This window comes from Syngnathus scovelli, chromosome 2 (assembly GCF_024217435.2).
Source record: "Syngnathus scovelli strain Florida chromosome 2, RoL_Ssco_1.2, whole genome shotgun sequence".
NCBI classification, from domain to species: Eukaryota; Metazoa; Chordata; class Actinopteri; order Syngnathiformes; family Syngnathidae; genus Syngnathus; species Syngnathus scovelli.
Genome location: NC_090848.1, coordinates 25,410,133 through 25,431,153, shown reverse-complemented (window position 1 = coordinate 25,431,153; position 21,021 = coordinate 25,410,133). Strand labels below are relative to the sequence as shown.

Genomic DNA, 21,021 nt, shown 5'->3' with positions numbered 1-21,021 from the left:
GTGCTGACTCATTACAATTCCGACCCTCTCCATAACGACGCGATGGTTAGAGAGTTTGTCAAAAAATGCCGAAGACCAGACCGGATGCGCGGCGGGCAAACATCATGTTCGTTGCATAAATTTAAAACATGTCATTGTCTGAAACCATGTTAATGTTTTATAAAATCTCTTTTATTCAATAAACATTGTTAAAGAGAGTTACAGAGTCATGCGTTTTTTTTCCACTAACAACAATAGTGTCATCTAATAACTAACCCATTTTACTACCGGTGATGTCCTCTTTCTTTTTTTTTTATTCATCATGTTTACATCTTCTACATAAGAAACATCCCCATCTTCACCTGTAGCGTATTTCAAACGTTTAAAATCTGCGCGAGCCAAGGGGTTGGAGATGCTTGTTTCCGGCAAGTTTAACCGTGCTAGCGTTCGAAGAAATTCACTCCATCCTACCGGCTTCTCGTTGATTTTTTTCCCACTCGTACACAAATGTCTCAACAGATCGCTCATATGGGAGCCTTTGATAGTTTTTCCTCTAAAAACAAATTCACTTAACGGCGTCCAGCTTACATCTTCTGCCGATAGTCTTTTCAGCACATAGTTGGCATTGCGTCGGAAACGTGGACCTATGGCGTCCAGAATATCATCATAGCGTCTACCTGTCACATCAATTGCGCTCTCATCAGCGGTCTTTATTTCACCCCTCTCATTGTCTTCGTGGCGAATCGTAATAGGAATTTGCTAGGAGTCTTTTTGTTTGACCAACCCCAAGTAACGCTGCATTAAGGTCTGATAAATTTTGATCTTTTCATATTGATTTAAATTTTTATTATCCAAAACCTGTTTCATCTCTTCATCCAAAGAATGCTCTGCTGTATCACGGATGGTCGGAGCTGGTCGATTCAGCCTCTCGAGCTGATAAGGCGAAATCAGGAACATTTTCTGAGCCGTTTTCAAACTCATTTTATGCTTTGTTCATAAAGCCACTAATGACACTCCCGAGAACAGGTGCGAAAGCGGCCAGTAACGGCAATATAAAACCACCTTTCTGAACTAACACAGCTCTTTTCTTCTTCAAAGTATTTTTCTTATCAGCCAAAAAGCGGATATTTTTCTTTTGCTTTTTAAGTCTCTTGTAAAGTTTTGATTTTAAGGGAACATGTCCTTTAAGAAGATTTAGAGCAATCTCACATAATGCTTTCACCAAACTACTGGGGCCTCTGAGTAGCAAATGCTTACGTTTGGCCGGCTTGGATGTAAACAGAGATTTGAGTAACGGTGCGTTTGTTTTTAAAAGCTTCGTCATCGTTTTATTGTTTGGGTATATAAACGACAGGCCACTGGTTATGTAGTACACCTGTACGTAGTCTATATTGTTCTGGGCATGAAGGTGTCAAATCTACCAGTAAATACCCATGCGGCTCTCTTGTAGCATCTTCAAAGCATTCCAGGAAAAACTTCCGGTTGCTGGGAGAAATTTGATTCGCCAGGACACTCACCTGCAGTTTATCGCGGGGGTTTTTGAACAAAATCAAATAATTACTGTTTAAACTAATAGTACGGCTAAATTTGCCCTGATGGAATACATTCTGCGTTAGCATTATAACGCTTAAATTTTTATGATGTCTATATTGGGTGAATATTCGAACCACTTCAGGGTTATCCGAAGCTTGGAAGATGACGTCATCCAGAATCAACAGATGGTGCTGCTGTGGCGGGAACAGCTTCTCGTCGTCAAAAGATTCAGGCAGCCCCTTGATAAAAACAATGTCTTTATTCAGGTTTTTGAGCTCATCGTACATTGGCTGGTATGAAGTATAAACCCAGACAATATTATCAGTTTTTTTTCTCAGAACATGTTCAGGATTTTGCAATACATTTTTTACAAAGAAAGTCTTGCCACAACCCGAAGGCCCTGCTACTAGGGATGAAAAAGGAAGTTCTAATCTGGGGTCGAATTCGATCTGGTTAAAAGCCATTTCCACACACACAGACACACGTATGGATAGATAGAAATATCAGTAGCCAAACGGTTCAGTGGTGCCTCGCTCTAGCAGCCTTCTTTTATCGTACACCACACGAAGCCGCTTGGAAAATGACACGTTTCTGAGATGAAACCCTCTCTTATCGCGAACGATATTATGTTGGGGAGCGTAAAGCACATCTGAGGTTGCACCTGCTGTATCGAGGTAGCCTTGAACCAAACTGAGCATGCTGTCGAGATTGATGCTCTGACCGCTTTCGTGACTTTGTGTGATACCCTTTACCTTCATGACCGTCTGAGATGACCCTCGTGTTTTATAAGCGTATGTTTTGGGACCGGCTGAGACAAATTCTAAAATGCTGTCGTTCGAAAGCTCATCTGTCAAATCACCCAGATAATCCCCTAGCGGGAGAACACTTTCACCTGGCTTCGCAGTGTACACGAGGCTGTCTGTATCTGTGTAAAGGACACGCCTCTGTAAAATTTCTAAATAGCTGTACATTTTTAGGCGTGCATAGGCTGTTGTGAAACACGCTGCAGCCACGTTTGATGTTTTTGAGGCGGGGATCTCGTTGTTTATGTTGATACAATACTGCACAATTGAGAGCTTCTCATTGATAAAATGGAAGAATTTCACATTGTACAGACCTGAAAACAAAAGTTCAAAAAAATCCTCTGATTTTGTCACAATTTTTGTGTTTGTCATGTTGTCACGTTGCGCGAGTTTTCCCCACAGATTGTTAAGACAGAGTTTTGACACTTGCCTTTTGCCAGGGTTTACAGCAATTTTGGAAGGATCGAGTTGGATACCCTGATGAATGGCATACCCTTCTATGTATCTTTCTCGGTCAGCCTGGTTGACCACGTGAGGCGGATAACCTGAAGATTCTTGTTTACCTTTTAGAAATGTTCGCATGTAATCACGGAAAATTGTGTCGCTCGTTCTTGTGTAATGCCACACTTCTGTAATTTCCGCAACCGTGTACCCGAGATCAAGTGCCTTAACAAATTCAGGGGTTGTCCAAACACCTGTTAACGATCTTTGCTCATCACTATGTGTACAAGCCGTCTGCTGGTTGTTACACTCGGCACATGTGCGGCACAGTGTGAAGACGAGTTTACCTTTAGCTGTTTTGAACGGTAGAACGGGAAAATATAAACCACGGGGTGGGTTGACTGTGGCGCTGATGAAACCAAAATACGACCTAGGGTCTTTAAAATCATCGTGGATAATCGTTGGATGATCGATTGGGTATGTGGCTGTACTGTTGATGAAAGGATATAATGATGTCACATCAACATACAACACACGCTCGTCTGGCTCTGCCATGTATTTTAAAACGAATGCGTTTGTTCGGCCCCCAAAAAGAGCCTGCCTCGGTTTGAGCGGTGTAGGAAATTTGTTTTTTTTAAGGAATTCCTTCACCTCTATGTCCATCTTTTTCATTTGCAACCATTCATGCTCCCACATAATTACAAGGTACACATCCTGTCTAAGCTGTAGATCCTGAATTTTCTTTTGTGTTTTATCAAACCTCTCCTGAAAAGGGCGTTTGGTTGTCGGGCATATTTTAGAGAGGTCGAAGCATTCTGCGCAGCCGTGGTGATAACAACCAAAATACTCAAACACTATTTTTACGCCCCCGATTTCACAATAACCATCTACAAAGTAGTTGTCTATCCTAACTTCACCACCGTTCAACGCATGTCTAATTTGGATATTTTGGCTGTGCATGATCCATTGCATGTACTGAATAGAATCGTGCGAGAAAGCTTTGTACTGACGCATATAGTTGTCTGATGGTGTAATGGCTAGTGTTTGAGGAGTCAGAAATTTAGCTCGAAAAACTTTCATGCACGCCGACGCAATTGTTACCGCATTGAATGGATCTGTTCCGGTGGCCTCAAAAAACTCACTCCTGAATTTTTCACACCCTTGCATTAACAGATCAACATCATTCTTGCAGTAGGCTATTGCCTGTTTAGCAAAATCAAACACATTGCTAGCTTCTTTGGCATACCACTCGTCAAACTTTGATCGTTGGGAGGGTGACATTCGCTCGGTGCCGTAGTACGTGGGGTCAGGGTGAGACCCTACGTAGTTTAGATGCTCTAAAGAGCTGAATTTGTGTAGGAAGTAACCTTTTGATTTGTCTTCAAACCCCAGGGCCTTAGGCATTGCGCTTAGAGGCATCGTCAAGAATGAGAGAGAGTCTATGAATCGAGATTTTGTGTCTAAATCGACAAATGATAGAACTTTACTCCCTTGCATCAGAATGTCGAGTTTGAGACCTAATTCAAGCATTCTCCTTATCAGTATGTATGAATCAAAACCTCTCGCATTATGTGCAACAAACGTAGTTTGTTTAAACCGTGGCATTCGGAAAAATCTGAGAAATTCATCAACACAATCTGTGCCATACCAATGCTTCGCCAGTCCATTATTTGATTCGCAACAGATGAGAAAAGGTTTGTGTAAACCGTCTGAATCTACATAAGTTTCGAAATCGTAGTAGACTACATTTTTGCACGGTGGCTGAGGTTTGATGGGCTGAATGTAGCACATGTGAGGGTTCAACAAGGCGTCATCTTGATTTATGATCTCATCACACACTGCGCATTTTTTAACGGGGCAGCGATGTTTAGCACCGGTACCATCAGCTTTCACATAATAGTGAAGACCACACTCTAAGCAGTTTTTGTATGAAGTGCAGTTGCTCACACGATTCATTGATCGAGACTCTTTATGTTTGATAAAGCATTCCTCATTACGACAAGATTTGTTACAGTCGGGGCAGATGACAGGTTTAAACCCTCGCTGTTTACAGCATGGATCAAGACAAACGCCACAGTGTCCTTCACAATGGTGCTGTTGCCAATTCTCATGCCCTTTGTAACAATGCCTGCAAAAAAATGCGTGGCCGACAAAGGCCTCAATCGCTTTCACACCGTAAAAATGGCCCTCAAGATTTAAGACAAATAAGGTATCGTTATCTGTTTTGGGGTAACGCGTGTCGAAGAAGGTCATGGGGCGGCAGTCCTCTTTTCGATACATTACAGTTATTTTCCGTTTGAGGACTTTCTCAAATTTATGGACATCGCCCAGACTCACAGGTGTTTGACAATCCAATCCTACACTCTCATGTAAGAGTCGCGCTTGCCTTGTGGCCTGTTTTGTCGTGAGTGTGTCATTTAGCAGATAGGTTAGTGAGAGAGCGAAACACAAATTATTGTCTTTATTACGAGGTATGTGTAGGTGTCGTTTTTTCAACCTCAAAATCTCTCTGTTGGTAGTGTTCAACAGCCTTCGACGCATTCCACCACCACCACGCAATGGTGTGACTATTTGTACAATGAGCTCTAAGCCCTCATCAGCCAGAAGCTCTGTGTTTGATTGGGCTAAACGTTCAAGCAAGTTTGATACATTATCTCTGATAGAGTTTATATCACTAGTTTGCTGGTAGATGTGAGCTCTATCGTTACCAGCCGCAAGCTCTATCTGAATTACATCACCTGTTTGTGCCCTGCTAGCTACCTCTTGCATGACATCATCTATTTTATCTTCAATCTGGAGGTAGAAGGTTGCAAAATCATTAATGTTCTGTTGCGATGGTATATTTAACCGTCGCCTTACCTCTACATTATTGAAATGCGGCCTATTGATTACAATAGAACCGCCGCGTTGGTCAGCTAATACAGAACCGTTGTTAGATTGCTGGGGCGTGTGTTGAAATGCTGGTGTGTTGTCATCAGTAACGTCTATTTCGTGATCAATTATAACAGAGCAGTTGTTAGGCTGAAATATCGGCTGAACATCGTCAACAGCAAACGATGATGAATCGACAGTGTTAGCGGTCAACGGGTCAACCAGAGGCTGTGTATTTAGATTTTGGATCATGTTTAGCAATTGCACAGGAATGTCAGGACTGATACGCCCGTTGTTGCCATTAGCTTGGTTGTTTAATTCTGCTATCATGTTTAACAATTGTGACGGGATTTGTGTCGGACTCTGTCGACCTTCATTCATACTTTGATTGTTCAATTCATCTATGACAGCCTGTAAATGAGTGAGAATAGCAGGACTGTCTGGTCTCTCCCCCTCTGACAAAGCCGTGCTCACATTGTTGAGCAAATCTGTTATTTGACTCGTACACACATTGTTAACGTTTGATAAATCTAGCTCTGGTGTGTCACTTCTTTGGCTTGGCCCGCTAAATGACGGTAAATCTATTTCATCAATGTTTGCTAAGAAATCTGACTCCGTTGACGTAAGGTTTGGATGATCCATTATATTTTCTTTTACAAAACACAACAGAAACAACACAAACCTATTTTGATTCGGCTAAATCTGTAAGAGCACGTATAATCTTAAAACACTCTTGTAACCGTCTTTTGTAGACACAGTTACCACGACACTTTAGAGACCCCCTGCTGGTTGAGTGGTGCGTGTTGTAGAAGGGGTGCCCTCTCCTCCTCCTCCGCCCCTTGCTCTCTCTCTGAGCCTTCGTGTCACGACGCTCACCCGGAAGTGGCTATAAAAAACAAAACAAAAAAAAAACGGTTAAGCCTTTATATTATCAAAAATAGCAAGTCGAATGATAACATAGAAGGAAATGCTTCTAACTTTGTTTGTCGACTCTTGATGATGCTTCAAGCCCTCGTAAGTAGACAGAGCTTCAACTAGTTCTGAGTCCGTCGCTGATTCCGGCTGAACGGTGTGGGTTGAGAGTGGATTGGTTTCAACAGTAGCACGTGACTCTGATACCTCCGATCGCGCTGGCGCTGACGTTTCGACTGCTCCAATATGGCGGTCGGACGTTTCGACTGCTCCAATATGGCGGTCGAAGGTAGCTTGTGTCGGCCGATTGTTTTTTCTAGTGGCAGCGGCCAGGAGATCTGACGCATACAAAAAAAATAAAATCAGCAACTAATACCCTCTATATGAACTATCTTAGATGCGCGATTGACTCACCGTAGTCTGATTGTGTTAGGTAAACGTCGCTAAAATCGTCGTCAAAAGATGCGTGGACATCGGCAAAAACGATGTTGTCTGTAAACAATACATCTTGTTTTATAAAATAACCTATTATTATTATTATTATTTATCATCATTATTATTTGTTATTATTATTATTGTGAGAAATGTAGTAAAATGATTTACCTTTAACCATTCTCGAAAACAGCTTTTTGACGCGCTTCGACCCCCGTTGGTCCGAGCTATGGCTTGTCTTGTCTTGTCTTCTCCAAAATGATGCTTGTCCACACCAAAGTTTAAATTCGGCGGGGATAAGACCACGCCTATGAGCTCACGTGTCGCACGAAATCGGATAACTTTGGCCGCTTGTTGATGACGCATCAAAGAGGTCTTTCTCATATCCTTATGACCCAGTAATGACGACTCCACTATTGTTTGTCAAATTACATTAGAGATAACTTGTGACTTGTAGCAGTGTGATTTTCTCAACAAAACCCCCTTGATCCTCCAAAACCCCCTTGATCCTCTAAAGCAATGTTTACCAAATTACATGCGTCTCCCGCTTTCAGATAACTTTGGCTGAGCTATTGTTTCTCAAATTATATGCGACTCTCTTGAAGCCAACTTTGCCACCTGTAATGATTGTAATGACGCCTCTCTAACCCCCTCCCTTCCTCTTCTCAACAAAAAAAGGCTCTCTTCAAGCTCACACGTACGGGCCGGAAGCAAAGGTAGCTCAGAGGGCTGTTAGCAAAGCTAGCTCAGGTGCTGCACCTGTCTTGATTCATAAAAATACATGCCCATACATATCCACATCTTAAAAATGGCGCCAGCAAACCAAAATGGCGACAGTCAAAGATGGCGCCGTCACGACTGACGCCATCTTGATGCCCCCAACCCCGCCACAAATCAAAAGAGGGTGATTTATGACCCCCAATAAAAAAAAGCCATAAATCTTAACATCAATAGGTCATAAAATTTTATTACCCCCTAACTCATTTGCATATGAATAGACATCAAAGCCTGCCGCATTGAATTATTCTCTAACATAGTAAGTAACTTGAACATTAGCTTGAATCATGACTAACGCCTACATCTACTTGTGATTGAGGGTTGACCTAATATCACATAGGTAAGCATTTTGGGTCGTTGTCTGTTGCGAAAAGGATATCGTCTCTTCGGTGGAGAGCTGGTCTCTCTCTCATCAGCCTCATCAGATGACCCTTCCTGGTCAGAGTCCACCTCTTCTCCAGGCGACGACTTTCTTTCAGGCTCGACAATTCCCCCATCGTCATGCTGTGATTGCTCAACTCTTTCCTCGACACCCTCTTCCTCCATCCTTGGGTAGAATTCTTCTGCCTCCACTCTCAGCTGATATTTAGGCTGATCTGAGGGTGCTACTGGAAGTGCGGTGATGCCTCTCCAGCACCCAACGTCGTCGGAGCTGATTTCCGAATCCATTTCCTCCCGTCTCAAACATCTTTTCTATGCCTTCGGCTTTAAAGTTCTTGAGATTTGTTTCTCCTTTCTTTTATTTTCCAAACTCTCCTCCTCAACAGGCAGAAAGTTGCAGGGCAGAAGAAGGTTCCTGTGCAATATTCTATTGCTTCCAGTCCCATTCTCTGGTCGGACTGGACTGTCCTCATGCTTCCTCTCTACTACCACGTGCACTTGCTCCTCCCAATACGACCTAAGTTTCCCAGGTCCTCCTTTATCCTTGAAGTTCTTCACCAACACTCGACATCCTGGCTGTAGCTCCGCTCCATACATCTTTTGATCAGGCAGCCTTTTTGAGCGGTCTTTGCCCTTCTGAACAGTCTTTGAAGCCAGTCTGTGCGCCTCTTGCATCCACGTCCTCCATTTACTGGCGTAATCACTGTGAGAATCAGCTTGATCGACTGGTGTTAAGCCAAACATGATATCCACAGGAAGGCGGGGGCTCCTACCAAAAAGAAGACAATATGGTGCATATCCTGTTGCCTCACTCCGTGTGCAGTTGTATGCATGTACCACTTTGGCTAATGAACTCTTCCAATCTGACTTGGAGTGCTCTGGCAGATTTCATAGCATCGACAAGAGTGTCTGATCAAATCTTTCTGCTTGGCCATTGCCGGCAGGGTGGTACGGAGTTGTGTGTGAACCTTTGACACCACTATACTCCTCCAGTTTGGAGGAGAGCTTATTTTCAAATTCCCTTCCCTGATCATGAAGCTTTGAAGGGAATCCAAACTTGAGCACAAAATTTCCAAAGATCTTCTCCGCAGCAGTTTTTGCAGTTTTATTGGTGCACGTATAGGCCTGAGCAAATCGAGTGAAATGGTCAATTACAACAAGGATATACTCATATCCGCCCTTGCAGCTTTCCAAGTGCAGGAAATCTATTGAGACCATCTCAAAGGGGTACGTTGTCACAATGTTCACGAGTGGTGCTCTCGCCTGCTTGCTTGGACGCTTCCGTTTGAGGTAACTGCACACTTGTGTCACAAAGTGGGTCACATCCCTCTGCATGTGTGGCCAATAAAATCGGTCCCGTATGAGGCTCAATGTTTGCTCCAATCCCATTTTCTCATGTAATTCCTAGTAAATCAGCGGATGGAATGCTGCAGGAAGTACTAACTGGAATCGAGTTGCAGACTCTCGGTACAAGATACCGTCCTGATTGACACATAGCTTGTTTCTTTCTCTTAGGAGGACAGATAGATCATCATTCTTAGTCCTTCCCCTCAGACTTGGCCACTGCCTAGTTGAGACGCATTCTCTCACTTTGGCAATGACTGGGTCCTTCTCTTGTGCATTTTTTATTTTCTCTGAGGAGATTTCCAACACTGTGGGTGCTATCGCTTCTTTTTCCACATGATCACATGCTGTGGAAATGACAATTGGACACATCCATGGTTCACATCCGCCAGATCCAAGTTGGAGTGATTGTGTGATGGCTGTTATGACCTTTGGTTCTGAAGGGATAGGGTCAAAAGACAAAAAAACTCGCATAGCCACAATAACAGATAGGCTCACATCTCTTTGGATAAAGTATATAAGCAGACAAGTATATTCACGTAATCAACCAATAAGGACGACGTAACTAGACATTCTTTGATAATACGATAATAACAGAAGTTGCTACAACTTCACCATTCAATATGTATTTCTGTGCACTGCAAAATAAATGTCTTTTGATATATTGCCCAAATAGCTGAATGACCTTTAAAGAACTGTGTAATGCATGCCTGATGTTTGTCTCTAAATCATGGACACGGCCAGAGTCGTCGTGACCGTTCAGTATTTGATTATATCTTGTGTTTTATAACTTGTGTTTTGACTAAACGACCTTACTCCACGTGCCCCTCTTTTTAATGTTATGGTTGCCCTGGTTACAGAGGCGTTGCTACACTAAGGGAGGGGAGATTGTGTCTGTAGCAACGCTGATTAGCTAAAGAATGTAGTATGGTGTAAATTACCACTTCATTGTTGGCTCGTGACCCCCCGCAGAGGCGGTTCTCTTTCCTCAACCAGCCGTCTTCGATCACAGTTGGGTGACTCGTCCTCGACTATGATCAAATACCTTGAAGCACGTTGATTGTCACTTTGCTGTGGAACAAATGCAACTAAACCTTTGCTAACTTTATCTACTTGGTAAATTAACACACAATAACAATAAGTAACTTGTCCGAAACACTTCAACACACATTAAGCAAACGTGAGGTAACTGGTATGCAGTTCCTTAAACAAACATTGAGTAAATATGGGATAACTTTTATGCAACTACTTCTAACTGTATGTAACCCTTAACAAAGAAAACAGGTCTGATAAACTACAATCTATGAACCAAACCTACATCTAAATGAAAAGGAATAAAATTCCTGTGAATCAAACAAAGAACATGTCACCTATGCAAATAAACCCTGCTCATTGTTAGTGAAGGCCTCTTACGGGAACAAAAACACACAGACAACATAAGGACAGGAAGGATACAAACGGCTGACAGGGATCAAAAGACATCTATATCACTAAAAAGGAATAACCTAGATCAAAGGAAAGATAAACTCGTATATGCGAGGCCTCCAGGTCTGGCAGGCCAAAGCTTCACTTAAAATTATTCCAACATTTCCTCCTGTTTATCACATATTTGCTCAATTTTTACATCACCAAAAACAACCACTTCATTTGATTTTCAGTTGTCGGATCACAGGTATGAGCACAAATATGTTAACACTAAAAAGGATAAATGTTGCATCATCATCATTCGGAAACACACAGATCTGGGGAAAAGTCTGTAAACTCAAGTGCAAAAATTTCATCTTCATCGTTATCATCAACATGCTGGCGTTCAGACATTAGGCATACCCGGGCCATCTTGTCTTCCATGGGCGATATTGCTGTAGTGATGAGACGATTAAACAGAGCACGCAGACATGGAATACAACAACATCCACACAAGGTGAGTATAGCAGTAAATACTGCAACTGATATTATAATTGAGGACACAAGGGCTTTATACTTCCCAAAGGCATGCACCCAGTTGTCCCACATTGATGTGTCCACACCAGAGTGCTCTTTCATCCTCGTGTTGAGGGATCGCAGGCCTGCAATGGCCTTTGTCAGTGTTAGGGTTTTCCAGGTTATCTTTATCGTAGGATTATGTTGGAATGCAACAGGTAATAAATACATTACCTTGTCCTCCTTATCACAAGGTCGTAAAACATCCCCTGACATGTTTAGACTAGAGGACAAGGGCTTTAGCCAGCCTACCCATACCCCCACTCTGTTTCTTTCAATAAAAATGCTCCTGCAAGAGGCCTGAGTTAGACTTCATTCGATCATCGCTGTTCAGACAGCGACGAATGGACTCTCCACCTGCAGGTGTCTAAAAGAACTTGCTTGTCTACCGTGTGGTTCTTGCAAAATAAGTTGGAGTGAGCAAATCTCTAACAGTCAGGCTCCCATCAGGGGCGGTGTTGTTGGGGATGAAGGTACAGCATTGTTCTCCGAACATTGCACAGACCCCTCCTTTCTCAGACAACAACATATCAAGAACAATGCAATTCTGGAAGGCCATTAGGGAAGTTGTGGCTAGCTGTTCATGCACTGCCTCAAGCCCCGCTTGTGTCCAATTGCCCAATTTTTGCACGTTGTAATGGATGTAATTTATCCTGTCTACGTTTTTGTCTATCGTACACCACCAACAAATGGAAGACTCCCATCCTGCTGCAATTTGGTCAATTAATTTTTATTAATCAGGAACTCCTCTGGGGACTCTAATTGCATCAATTAAAGTCAGATCATCGTCACCTCTCAAATTTAAAGACATTTTGGTTTTTACCAGCTTTTCCCCAGATCTTGGCGTGTCGATACATATACAATTTTGCTTGACTACATTCTCTAGAAGCAATGGTTTCTTTTCTTTTCCTCAACGGATATTATATAGAACGCTCTGTTGCACATTTCACAATCAGTAGACGTGACAGATTTCACACAATCTTTGGTCAATGGTAATGGTACAACATAAAGAATCGGTCGCAAACCCATACACATGACATATTCAATTTTTTTTTCTTCTTTTTATTCTCTCTGGTTTGCAGCTTGTTTTGCCATTAGCAATCAATTGTTTCTTTTACCAGTTACTCTTATAGGTAGTTACCTGAAACCAATTATCAAACATTCATTTTAGAGATATTAATTTCATTCTTTAACTTCTACAGCTGTTGTTGCCAAAGTATTATTTCGTTACATAACATTTTTGCCACTGTGTTCGCATTCAGTGTTTATTTTGAAGCCAATTCAATCCATTTTGAGAATGCATCTATTATGACCAGGCATTATAACCCTGTGGAATGAGTTTAGCACATGGTAAACAAGCTCTACAATTTTTTTTTTTTTTTTATAAATGTTTTGAATATGAATCAAATCCATATGTTGTATAAAGCCGACTGAACTGTCCTTTCATCCCCCCTGTTGAGCCATGTGTCAACATCACGTGACAACTTCATGGCTCAATATTGCTGCCCATATGTATCGGTTCATTTGTACGGGCAGATAATATTGCTGCCCATTTGTATCGGAATTCTTTCTTTCTCAAAGTGACAAACCAGTCCACTAATCGGAAAAAAATCAACAAAATAACTGCCAGTAAATTAATATAATAGTTAATTGTTGTTGTTTCCTAACTTTAACTAGCTCAATCGCTCTCTTATTCTCAAATTTTAAATTTAGCTTTGAAATGTCGTTATTACATAATTTTTCTTCATCCAATTCCAGAAAACAAGTTCTTTCCATCTCTCAAATTTTGTTTCATCAAGGCTAGGCATTAATGCAGTGTGGACCAGTTTCTGCCAGTAAACAAATTGCTTGCTTTTCTTTACTTCCTATTTTTTCAAAATTGATTTTGTTTTGCCGTGCAAATCAGATAGACTACAGTCTAATAAATTCTTTTGTGCACCTTCTGTCACGTGCTGGTGCCACCTGCGACAGGACCACGCCCCCCTGTCAGTGGAATCGCCGTCACCTGCCACGGGTTCATGGACAGCGCTATATCAGCGCCGCCAGCGCAGACCCGAGTGTCAGTCTGTCCCGTGATGCTTCGCTCATCTGTCCCTGAGAATCTGACTTACAATTCGAATCCACAGAAATGCTTGTCCACCCCAGCCAGATCGCCGCTCCAGCGCCAGCCACCCCAGCGCCAGCCACCCCCATCATCCCCTTCCACAATAAAGTCTGTCCCTACGCACTTGGCTGTACTGTCCGATCCCTTACAGTACAGACTGACCATGCCAGCGAACGACGAGACGGCATTGAGCCGACTGGAGCGAGCCTGTCCGCCGACATCCAGAATCTGATCGAGGTCGGTCGACAACAACAGCTACAGCAGCAGGAGATGGCCCAAGCCCTCCAGAGACTGTCGGTGGCTGCGTACCCGGCTGTCACGGCACCCCCGCACCGCCCATCTGCCGAGGACAGGAGGCTCGTGGACGACCCGGAGCCCCGCCTTGGCAACATCGAGAAGTTTAACGGAGACCCCAAGCACGTGAGGGCATTCGTGACTAACTGCCGTATAATGTTCAGCCTCCAGCCTGTCACGTTTGCGTCGGAATCTGCCAGGGTCGGGTTCGTCCTAACCCACCTCACGGGCGAGGCGCGGCTGTGGGGTCTGGCCGGATACGAGAGGATGGCCACAGCTTGCGAGTCATTCGACGCCTTCGCGGAGGAATTGCTCTGCCTGTTCGACCTGGGCTCCGCCGCCGAAGACGCCGCCGAGGAACTGGCGACGCTGCGTCAAGGTAGCCGATCGGTCGCGGAGTACGCACTTAAGTTCCAGACGTTGGCCGGCAGCTGCGGATGGAACACGCCGGCGCTCGTTAGCACATTCCTCAACGGCCTGGCTGAGTACATGAAAGACGAGCTGGTTTCTTACGATCGCCCGCGAACCCTGAAGGGAGTGATGGACTTGGCGGCCCGAGTAGACCGGCGGATCCGGACGCGGCGGCGCGATCGGGAGAGGAGGTCCCCGCGGAACCCGCGTGGTCACCTTCCTCCGTCTGCAGGGGACCCGCCAACCACCCGCCGAGCCCATGGATCTGGGAGGGGCTCGTGTCCCCTCGGAGGAGCACCGTCGACGCCTCTCACTGGGCTTGTGTTTTTACTGTGGGGAGGGGGGTCATCGGGTGGCAGGGTGCCCGTTAAAAGGCCGGAGCTCACGCGGCGTCGACCAGCACCGGCTCTCCCAGTCCCAGCACCCTCACGCTACAGGCACGCGTCCAGCTTGCGGAGGGCGACCAGAACAGGGCGACCTTGGTGGATTCCGGCGCCGAGGGGAACATCATGGACATTAGCCTGGCACGCCAGTGGGGTGTCGGCTTCCTCCCTCTGAGCCCGTCCATTCCCGCAAATGCCATTGTAGCCGTCTGATCGGCGAGGTGACTTTCGTGACGGAACCAGTTAAGTTACTGCTCTCCGGCAATCACCACGAGACCATCCAGTTTTTTCTTCTTTCCCTCCCAGGACAGCAGCTCATACTGGGGCACCCTTGGTTGCGGCAGCACAACCCGGTGCTGGACTGGGAGGTGGGGGTTGTTCGGCAGTGGAGCGAACGCTGCCATCGCGTGTGCCTGAAGGCGGCCACCAGCCCACTCGGCAGAGCCCCGCCCAGGTACAGTCCCGACATCTCCAATGTCCCAGCGTTTTATCACGAACTCAAGGAGGTTTTTAGTAAAGCCAGGGCCACTTCTCTTCCTCCACACTGGTCCTACGATTGCGCCATCGATCTGTTGCCCGGCACCTTCCCTCCCAAGGGACGCATCTACTCCCTGTCCGCTCCTGAGCGCCGGGCTATGGAGGAATACATCCGGGAGTCCCTGGCAGCCGGCATCATATGGCCGTCCTCATCACCTGCGGGAGCAGGGTTTTTCTTCGTAAAGAAGAAGGATGGCACGCTACGCCCGTGTATGGGGAAAAAACAAGATCACTGTAAAGAACCGATACCCTCTGCCTCTTCTGTCTTCCGCCTTCGAGAGCCTTCAGGGTGCCACCATTTTCACAAAGCTGCATCTTCGCAACGCCTACCACCTGATCTGCATCCGGGAGGGAGACGAGTGGAAGACAGCTTTCAACACCCCGAGCGGACACTACGAGTACTTGGTGGTTCAGTTTGGGCTCACTAATGCCCCAGCGGTTTTCCAGTCCCTTATAAACGACGTGTTACGAGACATGCTGGACAAATTTGTGTTCCTTTATTTGGACGACATCCTCATCTTCTCCCGCTCGCTCCCTGAGCACATCAAGCATGTTCGGGCGGTGCTGGAGACGGCTCCTTGAGAATTCGCTCTACGTGAAGGCAGAGAAGTGCGAGTTCCACGCCTCCTCTGTCAAATTCCTCGGCTACGTGGTGCGTGAGGGATCCATCAAAATGGACCCTGGGAAGGTGCAAGCGGTCACGTCATGGCCTGTTCCCGAAACACGCAAGCGGCTGCAACAGTTCTTAGGATTCGCGAACTTTTAGCGCCGTTTTATCCATGGATACAGCACGGTGGCCGCACCCCTCACCGCCTTTACCAGCCCCGCCTCCCCGTACAAATGGACGGAACGGACAGAACAGGCATTTCAGGAGCTTAAGAGGAGGTTCACATCCGCTCCCATCCTCAGGGTTCCCGATCCCGACAGACAGTTCGTGGTCGAGGTGGACGCCTCGAACGTGGGTGTCGGGGCGGTGTTGTCTCAACGTAGCGATCGTCTCCACCCGTGCGTCTTCTTTTCTCGCCGCCTGTCAGCCTCGGAACGAAACTATGACATCGGTAATCGGGAGCTCCTCGCCGTCAATTTGGCCTTGGAGGAGTGGCGGCATTGGCTGGAGGGCGCCACCACTCCGTTCATCGTCTGGACCGACCACCGCAACTTGGAGTATCTGAGATCGGCCAAGAGACTGAACGCGAGACAAGCACGGTGGGCTCTGCTCTTTGACCTGTTTGAGTTCTCTCTTTCCTATAGACCGGGTTCCCGTAACGCGAAGGCGGAGGCCCTGTCGCGTTTGTTTCCTGGGGGGGAGGAGGGACAGGGTCCGCCTCCCACTATCCTCCCGAGCTCGGTTCGGGTGGTGGCTCTTACATGGGAGATCGAACGCCAAGTGGAAGCCGCATCATGCGATCAACCCGGCCCCAGCAACTGCCCGGAGGGTCGCCTGTTCGTCCCTGAAGGCCTGCGGTCGTCCGTGCTGCAATGGGCGCACAACTCACGCCTGGCCTGTCATCCCGGCGCTGCACGCACGAGGTACGTGGTGGCACAGCGTTTCTGGTGGCCCACCTGGCAAGTGGACACCAGCGATTACGTCAGAGCCTGCTCAATTTGTAACCGCTGCAAGACGTCTACTCGTCCTCCGGCCGGGCTGCTTCAACCCTTGCCGGTTCCCCAGCGTCCCTGGTCTCACCTGTCAATCGACTTTGTCACGGGCCTCCCCCCCTCAGAGGGAAACACGGTGGTCCTCACGGTGGTGGACCGTTTCAGCAAGATGACGCATTTCATCCCTCTGCCTAAGCTCCCATCTGCGAAGCACACTGCGTCCATCATGGTGCGAGAGGTGTTTCGTCACCACGGTCTCTCACAAGACATCGTGTCAGACCGAGGTCCTCAATTCGCTTTCACCTTCTGGACGAAGTTCTGCCGACTCCTTGGCGCCACGGCCAGCCTCTCCTCGGGGTTTCACCCTCAGTCCAATGGTCAAGCGGAGCACCTGAACCAGGAACTGGGCAGGTCTCTCCGATGCATGGCCGCCGGGGACCAGCGCGGGTGGGTCCAACAGCTTCCCTGGGTAGAGTATGCTCACAATTCCCTCCCCAGCTCGGCCACGAGACTTTCGCCTTTCCACTGCGTCTTCGGGTACCAGCCACCCTTGTTCGCCCACCAGGAGCGTGGTGTGGCGTGCCCGTTGGCCCAGGCTTGTGTCCGTCGTTGTCATCGTGCCTGGGCGAGGGGCCGGGTCACTCTTCTCCGCTCTGTTTCAGGCTACGCCCGCCAGGCGAACAAGCACCGGACGCCGGCTCCGGAGTACAGAGTGGGGCAGCGTGTGTGGCTCTCGACGCGGGATTTGCCGCTGCGAGCGGGATCCCGCAAACTGGCGCCCCGCTTTGTTGGACCGTTCCCTATTCAGAAGGTGATTGGCCCGGCCGCAGTCCGTCTTCTCCTTCCAGATTCCATGAAGGTTCACCCCACGTTCCACGTGTCCCGTGTGCGGCCCATCCATGAGAGCGCGTTGGCGCCGGCGCCCGTTCCGCCGCCGCCGCCCCAGGTCGTCGATACGCTGTCCGCTCCCTGCTCCGATCGCGGCGGCGCGGTCGTGGCCTCCAATACCTCGTGGATTGGGAGGGTTATGACGACGCGCACCGCTCCTGGGTTCCAAGCCGCTGGATACTCGACCGTTCTCTCATCACGGAGTTCCATCGCTGTCATCCGGACCAACCGGGTCCTCGGCGCAGGCGCCCGAGGAGGGACGAGGAGACCAGGGGTGAGGGTCCGGGGAGGTCTTGTCCGCCGGTACCGGGGTCTTCTGCTCCCGCGTCCGTCGATCCTGCGTCTGGCGAGGTGTCGGACGTTTCGGCGGTGTGCTGACCCCCCCACCTGGTTGCCCGGGGTATTGCCTTCCTTTTTTTTTTGGTTCCTGGGGACGTCGGGAGCCGTCCCTTGTAGGGGTGGGGGTTCTGTCACGTGCTGGTGCCACATGCGACAGGACCACGCCACCCTGTCAGTGGAATCGCCGTCACCTGCCACGGGTTCATGGACAGCGCTATATCAGCGCCGCCAGCGCAGACCCGAGTGTCAGTCTGTCCCGTGATGCTTCGCTCATCTGTCCCTGAGAATCTGACTTACAATTCGAATCCACAGAACTGCTTGTCCACCCCAGCCAGATTGCCGCTCCAGCTCCAGCCACCCCAGTGCCAGTCACCCCCATCATCCCCTTCCACAATAAAGTCTGTCGCTACGCACTTGGCTGTACTGTCCGATCCCTTACACCTACGTATATTAGCCAATTTCATCCTTTTAACACATAACACTGACAGCACACAGACAACACAAAAACAGCAGAGACACAGCTCACAAACAATACCAACAAACAACGCTGCGCAAACGTCATCCTCTATTTTGACGTATTGGTTATACCTTTTTTTCTCATCAGTGTCTTTTATCCTTCATGCTAATGTTGTCACATCTTCCTTAAGCATCACTCTGCTTCAAACATTCTCTGAGAAACTCACACTTTCCCTGCCTTGCCCACAGCCATAGCACCGCCTGTGCGAGGGACGCGGCATCAATGTTGATTGGTCACAGGCTTTGCTGTTGCCCCCTTTCATCATGTTCACATACGACATCTTTCACTGTCTTCTACACAACATTTGTTGTCTCTTATTCTCATCCTATCAAGCCACAGTTCTAGTCACTTTCTGCCACACAGGTCTTCTTTTCTCTACTGCCACACACTGTTCATCTTAGGTTCTCCAACCAACCTAAGCACACCATCATCCACTTCTCAATTACCCTATTATTGCTCAACAGCCTCCTGAACACTCTCCATTACTGATTTCTTCCATAGGACACACATCTCACTCACACACACACACATATACACAACATTCATGAGGATCCTCTGCGCGCACACGCACACACACACACAGCAGCACAAGAGGATGACGCACAACATATAAGACCACATAGAGCGTACTAAGAACACCTTTTTGCTCATCTTACTTGTCAGATGTATTCTCTATTTTAGTTTTAGAAGCTATTTGTAATTCTTTTCCATTTATTTTGCAAGTTTTAACTTCAGTGTTTCTTTATCTTACTATATCCTTTTAACACGAATATCTCCTGTATATTTAAGCTAATTTCTCTTTAATTTTGGCTGCCAGGTCCCCACTTTATTACATGAGAATTTGATGTATTTTGATCTTGTACCAGTCATTATTGTTTTTGTTTACTTGTGCAGTCATGTGCCATGTGACATTTTTCTCCGCAACTCCAGCATTCTATTGGAGGTTGCACAACTCCTCTCCCTCGGCCTCTAAAGCCTTCTCTGTTGTATGCAGTTCCTTAAACAAACATTGAGTAAATATGGGATAACTTTTATGCAACTACTTCTAACTGTATGTAACCCTTAACAAAGAAAAACAGGTCTGATAAACTACAATCTATGAACCAAACGTACATCTAAATGAAAGGGAATGAAGTTCCTGTGAATCAAACAAAGAACATGTCACCTATGCAAATAAACCCTGCTCATTGTTAGTGAAGGCCTCTTACGGGAACAAAAACACACAGACAACATAAGGACAGGAAGGATACAAATGGCTGACAGGGATCAAAAGACATCCCTATCACTAAAAAGGAAGAACCTAGATCAAAGGAAAGATAAACTCGTAAAGGCGAGGCCTCCAGGTCTGGCAGGCCAAAACTTCAGTTAAAATTATTCCAACACTCCCTCTGCCTTCGGGTGGGGGGACGGGTCCTGACTTATTGCCCCCCGGCTGGGCGCCTGCACATTGGGGTTCACCCCGGTGAACGAGAGGGTAGCCTCCCTCCGCCTTCGGGTGGGGGGATGGGTCTTGACTGTTGTTTGTGTCTATGCGCCAAACGGCAGCTCAGAGTACCCACCCTTTTTGGAGTCCCTGGAGGAAGTGCTGGAGAGCGCTCCTTCTGGGGACTCCATCGTTCTACTGGGTGACTTCAATGCTCACGTGGGCAATGACAGTGAGACCTAGAAGGGCGTGATTGGTGGGAACGACCCCCCCCGATCTGAACCCGAGCGGTGTTCTATTATTGGACTTCTGTGCTAGACACGGATTTTCTATAATGAACACCATGTTCAAACATAAGGGTGTCCATGTGTGCACTTGGCACCAGGACCCACTAGGCCGCAGTTCGATGATCAACTTTGTAGTCGTGTCATCGGATTTGCGGTCGTATGTTTTCGACACTCAAGCGAAGAGAGGGGCGGAGCTGTCAACTGATCACCACCTGGTGGTGGGTTGGCTCCGATGGCGGGGGAAGATGCCGGTCCGACCTGGCAGACCCAAACATACAGTGAGGGTTGTGCTGGGAACGTCTGGCAGAATGCCCTGTCAGGAAGAGCTTCAACTGGCACCTCCGGCAGAGCTTTTCCCACGCGGGGGACATCGAGTCCGAGTGGACCATGTTCCGCGCTTCCATTGTATAGGTGGCCGACCAGTGCTGTAGCCGTAAGGTCGTTGGTGCCTGTCGTGGCGGCAATCCCTGAACCCTGGTGGACACCGGCGGGAAGTGAAACCGTCAAGCTGAAGAAGGAGTCCTATCGGGCCGTTTTGGCCTGCGGGACTCCGGAGGCAGCTGACAGGTACCGGATGGCCAAGCGGAACACAGCTTCGGTGGTTGCTGAGGCAAAAACCCGGGCGTGGGAGGAGTTTGGCGAGGCCATGGAGAATGACTTCCGGACGGCTTCGAGGAAATTCTGGTCCACCATCCGGCGTCTCAGGAGGGGGAAGCAGTGCAACGTCAACACTGTTTACAGCGGGGATGGCGTGCTGCTGACCTAGACTCGGGACGTCGTGAGTCG

At 47.3% G+C, this 21,021-nt stretch overlaps 1 long non-coding RNA gene across 3 annotated transcripts; it reads right to left on the bottom strand.

The window, feature by feature from the left end:
• Positions 1–218: 218 nt before the first annotated feature.
• Positions 219–20,115, bottom strand: LOC125988675 (uncharacterized). Of its 3 annotated transcripts, none has more exons than XR_011086493.1 (4): positions 6,954–20,090; positions 6,606–6,877; positions 6,390–6,513; positions 219–1,751 (listed from the first exon to the last, which is right to left on the bottom strand). It is a non-coding gene; the product is annotated as an uncharacterized lncRNA (long non-coding RNA). The 3 variants fall into 3 exon arrangements; XR_011086492.1 differs by lacking the exon at positions 219–1,751 and having other exon boundaries at positions 1,753–6,513; positions 6,954–7,031; positions 7,143–20,115; XR_011086491.1 differs by lacking the exon at positions 219–1,751 and having other exon boundaries at positions 1,753–6,513; positions 6,954–20,096.
• Between the last annotated feature and the right edge of the window lie 906 nt (positions 20,116–21,021).